Source organism: Hippocampus comes, unplaced genomic scaffold (assembly GCF_001891065.2).
Source record: "Hippocampus comes isolate QL1 unplaced genomic scaffold, H_comes_QL1_v1.1 scaffold207, whole genome shotgun sequence".
Classification (NCBI taxonomy): domain Eukaryota; kingdom Metazoa; phylum Chordata; class Actinopteri; order Syngnathiformes; family Syngnathidae; genus Hippocampus; species Hippocampus comes.
The window spans coordinates 186,472-196,868 of NW_017805146.1; the positions used below are offsets into that span (position 1 = coordinate 186,472).

The 10,397-nt window shown below is 42.1% G+C and overlaps 2 long non-coding RNA genes and 2 other non-coding genes across 4 annotated transcripts in view; 1 reads left to right on the forward strand and 3 right to left on the reverse strand.

Moving 5' to 3' along the window:
- Nucleotides 1-712: 712 nt before the first annotated feature.
- On the reverse strand, nt 713-785 carry trnak-cuu (transfer RNA lysine (anticodon CUU)). Its single transcript has one exon. It is a non-coding gene; the product is annotated as a tRNA-Lys (tRNA).
- Nucleotides 786-914: 129 nt separating this feature from the next.
- Nucleotides 915-987, reverse strand: trnak-cuu (transfer RNA lysine (anticodon CUU)). The gene has a single exon. It is a non-coding gene; the product is annotated as a tRNA-Lys (tRNA).
- A 548-nt stretch (nt 988-1,535) lies between these two features.
- LOC109514658 (uncharacterized) overlaps nt 1,536-10,397 on the forward strand; it is a 15,563-nt gene continuing 6,701 nt past the window's right edge. Inside the window, exon 1 of the long non-coding RNA XR_002168024.1 lies at nt 1,536-1,918. This is a non-coding gene — a long non-coding RNA (uncharacterized LOC109514658). The remainder of the gene's footprint in view (nt 1,919-10,397) is intronic.
- Nucleotides 7,296-10,397, reverse strand: part of LOC109514651 (uncharacterized) — a 9,436-nt gene continuing 6,334 nt past the window's right edge. Inside the window, exon 3 of the long non-coding RNA XR_002168016.1 lies at nt 7,296-7,440. This is a non-coding gene — a long non-coding RNA (uncharacterized LOC109514651). The remainder of the gene's footprint in view (nt 7,441-10,397) is intronic.

Below are 10,397 nucleotides of genomic sequence, written 5' to 3' on the forward strand. Positions count from 1 at the left end.
GACTTGGTCACACACCAGGAAGTCTTGTTAATTATGAAAATGAATGCGCCATAAGTGGCCATAACATACATACAAGTGTTGTTTGAGAAGGTAAGAGTTTGATGTTATGGTTTCTTTTTTCAAATGTGTTTATTGATAAACTAATTATTTTCATACCTGTGTTTCTCACGTGAACGTGTGTTCGGATTCAAGCCAAAGTGTCCACTTTGGGCGATTGTTTTTCTTGTATGTTGTCGTTTTAATTTTAAGAAGGCGCCTTTTTAATTTCAGTCAAATATAAATAAATTCACTACCAATGAGATACACGTTTAGACGTATGTGTGTGAGTGTATAACTAAGATTTTTTTTGACAGGAGACTCGCCGTCTTGCCTTTTCAACACAAGATGGCAGCATTGCTTCAAGTTCCGAGGGAAACAAAAATGGTCGTCGATACACGTCACGAGCTCCTCGGCCATGATCGACATAAAGTCATGGTACATGCTAACATGATTTAAACATTCAGTTTTTACATTTGACTCGTTACTTTATGTTGAACGTTTCTTATTCAACGGGCTGCTGTCCAAATGAAAGAGGCAATGCGACACAACTGCAGTCATCATGAGTGTCATGATCGGTTAGGCTGGACAATATGGTTTGAAAGTAAAATGTCTAAATTCCGAACTGCAATCCACTTTACCTTACTTCATGTGAAGTAAACATAAAACATAGCTGCGCCCAACGTGGGGCTCGAACCCACGACCCTGAGATTAAGAGTCTCATGCTCTACCGACTGAGCTAGCCGGGCACTTGTCACAAAGATGCTACATGAAGCCTTTTCTTTATGTTGCGTGTAAATTAAAAACGAAAGGTTCAGTTTGTGACAATTATTTTGCAACGTAATTTGGGACTTTGAATTGAGCGGAAAAAGGTGTGCCGCCCAACGTGGGGCTCGAACCCACGACCCTGAGATTAAGAGTCTCATGCTCTACCGACTGAGCTAGCCGGGCGATGCTGAAGTTGGTTGCTCTGCCTACTAAATTATCATACTGCTGCGTAAATTCTGCGGCGGTATGCGTTTTAATTGAAAATGTATTCTCAATTATCATACCTGGATAAATACAAGTTAAATGAATACAATAAATGTCAAGTATCTATCTCTAACAGCGATTAGCTTGCGTGTGTGCGCGCGTGCGTCTTTTAAACCATCACAGAATCACATCAGTGATGGTAGAGAGGGAAAATTGATGATGAGCGTGAACCCAGAAATGTAGCTTGCTGCAACATGTACACATGTAAAACACTTTATTCCTGGAACAAAATCAAATGGACCGGTATGACTGCTTTTACTGTCATCTCCAAAGGTGCAAATAGTGTAGTTAAAATGTATTTGTTGACATGTTACTTAAAACATTGCCTGTGCAGTTAATTTTATGATGTCAGCAGTTTTGGGTCTGTAGTTACAACCGTTTTGAATGTGGAACAACTGCAAGTCAAACATGCTCCACTTTTATGGTTCCATCAGTGTTGTTTGGCTATGTGAGACATATAAAATGTCCATAAGTAACCGCAAATGCTTCCTTTTATTCCTATTTACACGTGACTTTTGACCTAATGATCTGAAGTCATTGATGTCCACCTGCTAAACCGACGCGTCCATCAAACGTGAGAGAGTCGCATTTCAACAAACACTGGCGATCACGTCCTCATCGCTGCCGTGTTCATCTGGTGCTCCCCTTGTGGCATTAACATTTGAAAGACCCTCCATCCTGTGAACTTATTTGAACTCTGACCCTCTCCTCTGTGCGTCACAGACAAAAAAAGAGAGAGAAGCTGCAGCTGGGATGGATGGAGGACTACAAGTCGGTTCTCACCAGCAACATGGCAGCAGTAGACTCCCGTCCATGATGAGCTGTCGCGTCTGGTCCCAGGCGACAAAGAGTGAGTGGGAATAAGTGGTCATTTCAAGTGCTCCTGACTTGTTTTCACCGTTAATTATGCACCGCTCTCGGCCCCTCACTCACATACTCGCCTATTTTAAACGTATTGCGGGAACAGACACACGAGCGGTGCAGACAAATCCAGTGCCAGTTGTAATTCTCTTGTAATATTAATGAATACTTTCCAAGCAGCCAGGCTTGATTTACAGATCTACATGCTATCTCTATACACGTCCTCTGCACAGTATAAAGATGATCCTGCATTATGTCGCAACTAGCATGCCAGTTGACACTGACATGTTGCTCTTTCACAATGTGGTCTTCCTAACTAAAACACCTACCAAGGCACATCAACGATTTCTCACCGTTTATCCATATTACTCCTTTTTAATTTTGTATCAAACTCCAGTTTCACTTGAAATAAAATGGCCCCGGGCTAATGTTTGCGGAAAATACAGCACTCGAGGTTCTTACTCACTGTTCTATACTTGAGTGTCCTACTGGGATATGTTTCAATATCGGCAAACCAGAAAAAATATATTAAAACAATATTAGCTTTAACCTCTTAGGTGGTTAAAACGTATTCAGTATTTAACTGTAATTATGAATATTTTCCAATGAAACTAATGTGTTAATCTGAAGTGGATGATGCTCCTTTGATATTTGTCTGTGTATGAAAATATATAAAGTGATTTTTTTTTTCCACCGGGAAGCTTCTTTAAATATATCCATAATTTCTGCACACACACACACACACACACACACACACACACACACACACACACACACACACACACACACACACACACACACACACACACAATTCAACCTCTTAGGTGGTTAAAACATATTCAGTATTTAACTGTAATTATGAATATTTTCCAATGAAACTAATGTGTTAATCTGAAGTGGATGATGCTCCTTTGATATTTGTCTGTGTATGAAAACATAATATAAGTGATTTTTTTTTCCCATCGGGAAGCTTCTTTAAATATGTCCATAATACACACACACACACACACACACACACACACACACACACACACACAGTATGATGCAGACAGTTTGAAGGGCCTCATCTCGCCCGCCTTTTCTTTGGCTGTCTGCACTGTCTGACCCAGGCTCTTTATATGTCTAATTAAGCAGTCAGACCCTCCAGCGTGCCATGACACGCTCACGGCTGATTTCTGCTCAATGTTTTGTACCCCCTGATCGGGTTTTTAACACACCGACCGAGGCGTGCGCTATTGTTTTGTTGCCATCTTGCCATCAGTGGTCTGGGAACGTTTGCTCAAAGGTGGGCCGCCAGAGTGGTGGTGTGCAACTGCATGGAGATCCCAGGAGAAATTGCATAGCATTTTTTGGGCTAAATGAATTGCTCCCATGATTCACGGGGTCGTTGTCATACATTCAACGTATCAGCAGAGTCTCCACTATGTCGCAAAGCCCCAAAGAGAGGTACAATTTGGAGTGGGACAATTACGACGTCTGAAAATAACCATAAAACCAGAAATTGAATTTTTGCAACATTCAGTCGATATAAAAGTCTACACAGCCCCATTTAAATGTCAAGTTTTTGCTTTATTAAAAAAAAAAAAAAAACAACAACGGTATTTTATAACTTTTTTCACCTGTGACGTGTGCATATCATTTGATTTTTTAAGAGAAAGTAAACATTTGAAATCACCCTCTTTTATAACTGGGATGTGGTTGTGTTCAGAATCAAGCAATCACAATCCCTCTATATTGTAACTGACACGAAGGAGTAATTCTGCTCACGTCTTTCCCTTCTTAGGAGGAGTTGGAGTTGCTTGTCTCCTTTGAGACATATACGCATCAGGGGTGTAGTCTCTGAATATGGCAACTAAATTCAGTTTCCAACTCTAACTGCTTTTGTAAACGAACTTCCTCCTTTTCCCACCTATGTTGTTAGTGGAAGCAGTACATGTTAGACGGGATAATCTTTGAACTACAGAAGCCGGTCAAAATCGGTTAAAAATGTCATCACGTCTAGTTATCTTTTTCATAAATATTTTTTTTCTTGTCTTCTTTTTTTTTTTTTTTTTTGCTAGAAGTGTCGACATTTTTCTGACTCTGGCACACCTTCAAGTCAGACTATATTGCCATATTAAGGTCTTATTAGGGGGCAGGAATTGAGCATGACATGAAGAGGTGTGACCTCAGGGGCAGATGGACAATGGTCACTTCCTTCCTAATTCACCAACTGACAACACATCATTGACCTGCTTGTGTGTGTGTGTGTGTGTGTGTGTGTGTGTGTGTGTGTGTGTGTGTGTGTGTGGTTTCAGAAGAGAGATGGCTCAGCCTGACCCTCTCAGATGGCCTTTTAAACTTAAGTTTATTGACCTCTGACCTGGATGGAAGTAATTTCCTCATTGAGTGGCAAAGATTGTCCATCTGAAAACACCTGCCGCATTCCGCCGCTTGCATTTCGCACCAAAGCCATGTGAATTTTTTTTTTGTCTTATTTTCATTAGATTTCTTTGTTGATTGGCGAGGAGTAATCAGTTTTTCAGCAACTTTCACATAGATTCCACCCGACACATCAGAGCTGTAACCAAAGACCTATATGCAATTATAACCACAGTAGTAGAATGAGAAATGAAATAACGAAGGAAGTTCTTTTTAGGATAAGAAATTCGGGTGAATTGTTTTCTTTCGGTTAATTGTTTTCTTTCTGTAGCTTTTTTGAGATATTTTAATATTCATTTTTATTCAAAATACAATTTAAATGTTCACCATCGTAAAGTCACACTGTAACTTTAAGCGTTTTGTGTTCATTTTAATTAGGCTATTGAAAAAATAATTCATCTTTTTTTTTTCCAAGTGCAAAACGTAATCATTCACATTAACCTTTAAAATTGTATTTTTATATTTCGCTTCACTGAAATATATTTTTTGGCTCACATTTGTCAGACGACAGCTTTTTTGCAGGGATACATTTTGGCTCTCATCTGCCAGCATTTTGCTCTTGAACTTGAACTTGTTTCCCTCACGCCACCCAATTTCACAGCACCCAGGAACCCCTCAAGACCCGCCCCCGTCCACCCCCATGCACCCTCCCATGTCTGTCTTTGTGAAGCTGTCTTCCTTGACTTTCCGCATCCCCAGTCTGGCCCTCTGCAAGTTCGCCGTTCCCCCCGCCTGTCCCGCGTAGTCATTCTTCACCATAGGGTCCCCCCCGCCCTCCTACAGGGACTTGCTAGGCAGCATGCTAATCAGGCTCTTGCCGGCACTTCCCACGATTTTTCCCTCCCAGACGTGAGCTTTTTGTCTTGTTATTGATTCCATTATAATCAGACGGCTCCCCGTAACTTTTTCTGCTGTCTGGGCCAGCGGGCCCTACCTCTCATATGGCCCCCCCTCATTCATCAGGACTCGGGATCTCGTTAATAAGTCAGAGTCGGGGATACACAATCTGAAGTAGTGCTCAGAGTTGCAATAACGATGGGATTTCAGGAAAAAAAAAGTTGCTGTTTTGAGGCCCCCACTACTTGTGTCATGTGAAGTACATGCCAGGAGTTATTATATAGATCTGTTAAATGATGTCATTTGAACATGAAATTAGGTTTGGATGTTAAAAACAAGATATTTCACGTCTAATTTATGATAACATGTAAAGTTCAAATGACATCGAATCCGATCTGCATATAAATGTCACTTGTTGCAAGGCAGCGTTTGTGGAGCTCAATCCTAACAGCCTCATAAGCCAATGAAAAAAATGATCAAAAAGGTTCTCATAGGTTATTCCATCTATTTAAAATCATTCCGCTTCACAACTTCTCCAATGAAATGTCAAAGAGCTCACTGATGGTCTCTTCTCATTTTGATGACAGGCGGTTTGGTAAATTGGCCAGGTACTGCATGCACTATGAACATATTCAAGAGTATTTAAGACACTCAAATTTACGGATATAATTTTAGGTAGATTTTTTTCACACTTCCACATATTGCTAGATATGGTTTGAGGGCAAAATCATATCTGCCCTGTAGGCCAATCAAAAAATAATTATAGATTATTTGAAGAAACAAAAAGAGGACGAACCCTTAATACAGCGTTCACAAACCCTCTCGGAGTCCTGAATAAAAACAGATGGCGTCTCTTTCGTCACAGCTCCGATACACCATTGTTGGGGGCTCTCTGTGCGCAAGAGACTTATGGCTGAAGTCTTTTAGGGACTTGAAATTAGTCCTTGGATCTTTTTCTCCCTTAAGTCTCACTCACAGCATAACAGCATCCGGAAGCAGAGGCCCGTGCCTCGCCAAGAACAGCCGCACCGTGTTTTACTCCAGGCACATCAAGATGTGACTTTGGCTCACCTTTGGAACTTTGCACGGCCTGCAGACATCGATCAACCAATGTGAATAGAGGGGTGGTCGGAAACATGCCCGGCAACAGCTGCTTCTGTTCAAGCGCAATGTATTTATCATTTCATGTGAATTCACGAAAAGCCACTTCATGTGTGCCAAATAGTTTTGATACAGACACATCTTCATAAATTACAATATCACGGAAAACTCCAAAGGGTGTAGGATGCAATAGTCTTGAAACAATAATTGATTTTTTTTTTCATTGAGAAAACAGGTGAGATCTAAAACTCTTCCACAATATTCAAATTTATTGAGATGCACCAGAGAACTGTGGTGGGGGGGAAGATATAGACATTGTCTCACTGTAAACATTTTTAATTGAGCGCATCAACAATAGTAACAAAGTTGCATAGAACAAAGTCATGTGCAAACAGAGCTTAGGGTGTGTGCAATAGATGGTCATAGGTCATTTTCGAAGATAGAATCCCTCCAAATATACAATACCATGACATACTCCCAACACAAAACGTTTCTGATGACATTGATATCAAATAGACTCGTAAAAACTTCAAAATTGCACATATGCTCAGATATTCGAGGATTCATCAACTTGGTGAACCCGTATCAAGCCGTTAACGTGCAAACCCAACAAACAGTTAAAATGTGCAAAGAACTCATATTGCAAAAACTACATACTCTTTTCTTTTTGCATAGGTAATAAGCATTCCATGGTGATTTTGAGCACTGCATTCTGCCCGGTGTGCAAATTCATGAGAACCAAATACTGTACGAAACACCAGATACGTTGTGCAGTTGCAGATTGTCAAACATTTGATTGTTCAAGTCAAATCAAACCAAATCATGAAATCACCAGCGTTGTACAAATGAAACATTTTTAACGAACATATGTCTCGTTCCCTTCAATTCGACAAATACACTCTTATTCTAATGAGTCCCAACAGAATTGCATCGCTACTGAATACAAATAATTACGCTAACACGATCACATGTATCTTTACAAATGCTCTATTTGTATTTTATTTTTTTAATGATATGTAACATAATCATAAAAGCATTTCACAGCATGCATCCAGTCTCCTGTCCATCAGAACGAGGTCGGTTGGTCCATGTCTTGGTGTTTTTCCCCACTTTTAATCGCTTTCAAAGTCCAGAAAAAGTGTCCAAAACACCCTGTAAGAAGACAGAGTAAGTACATTAAATACAGCATGTATCTACAAACCTAAATAATATAAAAGATAAATACATGCCTATGTATTGTAAATCACACATATACCGAAGAGCTACCCAATGTGTTAAATATACAAAGCGTTGTATCGTTGCCCCCCCCCACACACACATTGTAAACTGTAGTTTACTGCCCGCAGATGGCACACTAATATGGCCGCCAGCCTCCTGCTCCTCCTCATCCCTCCGTCATTGTCTCAACTACCCAACACGTTTTATCCCACGCTCTTATTCGAAGGGGAGGTTACAAGCCCTGATTGGGTCACCATGGCAACCGCGCATCGGCGCGGTCCTGATTGGCGTATGCGCCGGGCTAATTATGCAGCTCGTATGCTTAAGAAGGGGGAAAAAAAGTGTAGGCTGTATTGAAATGTAGAGCTAAATAGAGCATCGCGTGGTTATAACAAATGAGGAGGAAGCCCTCGGGTTATTTATTCATCGCCATATTGCATATCATAACCAAACACATTTGCACAGTTTGGTGTTTTTAGTCACTTCACAACTTCAGTAAGTGTGTCGTGCAATTTCTTGGGCACTCACCATAACAACATTGTAGAGCAGGAGGAGCTAATGGCTAGAGCTAATTTTGTGTAAACAGCAACGACACAGAATAGGAAGAGATGTAGTCAACCTGACAATTTTTTTGTCAAGGAATGACGACACCTATGTGAAAGGAGCTGCAATCCTAGATTAGTATTCTACTTTGCTGGGTTCTGTGTAAAAGTCAAAGATTGGTAAACCTGATGCAGCAATGTTGCAGAATCTATGCGTTAAAAAGACGCCCCTCTTACACCGCCTGAGACGTTGTAAAAGCTTTAGAGAGGCAGAATGCTGCCGATGAGTGAGAGGATTCCGCAAAAGATGAACGGGGGTGTGTAAATGTTGCGGCATCTCTGTGTGTCTGTGTGTTTTACTTGGAAAAGCACCATTTTTAAAAGCTAAGTCAACATGGCAATTTTCTGCCTTCAGAGGGAAGCATAGCAAAGAGGACGGTGAATGACTATTTTCTTTCTCACACATGACACTGGAGTCATCTAATTATCTGACTGCAGGTTGCGGTGTGAAAGTGCGTGCAGTAATGTGGCTATTTTGCTGGATCTCCGTGTGAAACAGGCTTGTCTGTGTTAGGACTGTGAGAACGGAATCAGCGGGGTAGGGGTCTGCATGTTAGAGACAGGGTGCCCGGTTGGCCGGCGGGGGGCCCCACGCGGACAATGGCCGCCATTGTTTACCAATCTCCCTTGTCCATTAATCAGGGCCATCCAGCTCTAATTGGCATTTTGGTTAAGCTGGTCGCCAGACTCACGCTCCCCCCACTGGCCTAAATAATGGCGTTACGCCACAAGTGCCGCCGCGCATTTGGGAGGACAAAGTGTCGCTTGTCTGAGGGCCCGGGGAAGGACACCCCCACTCCCCCCAATAAACAACCCCCGCCCCAAAGAAACCTCACACACAAGCACAAAGAAGGCCTCTGACTATTGAGATCTCACTGTCGCGGGCCGCCTCGCCTCGTCTATCTGTAGCCCCCCACCCCATCCTCTTCTTCTTCTTCCCACGTTTACTTACGACACTTTTTCCTTCCCACGCACACAAGTCATCCTGAATCATTGCACCGTGTTTAGATGAACCTCCCGCTTTTATTATCGTCTGAAAATGCCAAAAAAATTGCGACATTCTTGCACTTGGAGGTGAAAGTCAATGCCTTGGCCGAATAATCTCTATGGCAACTCGCATGTGTCTACCCTTTGCAAGGGCCGCACAAAAACGTACGCCATAGTCACGTAAATTAAAATCATAATTAAAGTAGAATATTTGGATTAAAAACTATTCTAGGCCATAGATCATAAAAAAAAAAAATCCATTGAAAAACTTTCAGTCTGGCTGTAAACGAGTATGGCTTCTCATACCATGTGAGCAAACTATTTCATTGTGCGCCATTTGGAACCTCGAAATGAGTTATCCTATTTGTATGAAAAACATTTTTAGGCCATAAATTCAAATCAATCAAATGAGAAACAGTAAGTGTAGCTCTAACCGTGCTCCATGTTTGATCAAAATGTCGTATGCCAGGACCACTGAAAACCAAGGGCCCCCTATATGTAAGTATTTGCTCAAAGTAGCATGTGCGGACTGCGTCAAATTCTCTTGCGGGGATCCCCACAGCCTTTGACAGCATTGGCAATTATGGTACCTTGCAGTCGTAGGCGTTTTTTTGCTCCTTTCTAAAACCAAAGAATCCGCGCAAAGGCTCCTCAACGTTACGTAGAAGTGATCCAAAATGTCGGACAACAAACAAAAGCGCTCGTCCGTTAGCCTCAGCGTGCCGTGACGCCCAAGCCACAGCTGCCTTAAAAAATGGCAGGCGCCCAAAAACCATCAGCGCTCAGCTTCTTCCTTTCTCATCCCCCTGGGGCGGGGTGGTGTGGGCTACAATTAACACAGTGGCGGTAATTAACACCTTTTCCAGTCTGGGCAATGGCGCGGAAAACCATGGCGGTTCATGTAAAGTGTGAGGAGAGAGGGGGTAAGGCGGCCATCATGCGCTTTCTCCTGAGCTGCCATTTTGTGCCAGTCTTTCACCTAAGATGGTGGCAAGGCTGCAACTTGCGTGCGTGGGAGAGGGCGGGGCGCAGGAAGAGAGAGGAGGATTATGGGATTGAGAAGCGAGTCGCATTGCTGAGGTGGGCATGATGCCACGACGGATGGACGCAAGTGATTTTCGTTCACACGTGGTCCCACTACATATACCCAATGTGGTCATTTTGCGTATTCAAAAAAATCCATGGCCTTAATATATGGCATGCACATGAAAAAAAACACACTCACGCACACACACACACACACACACACACACACACACACACACGCACACACACACACACACACACACACAGACACTCTCA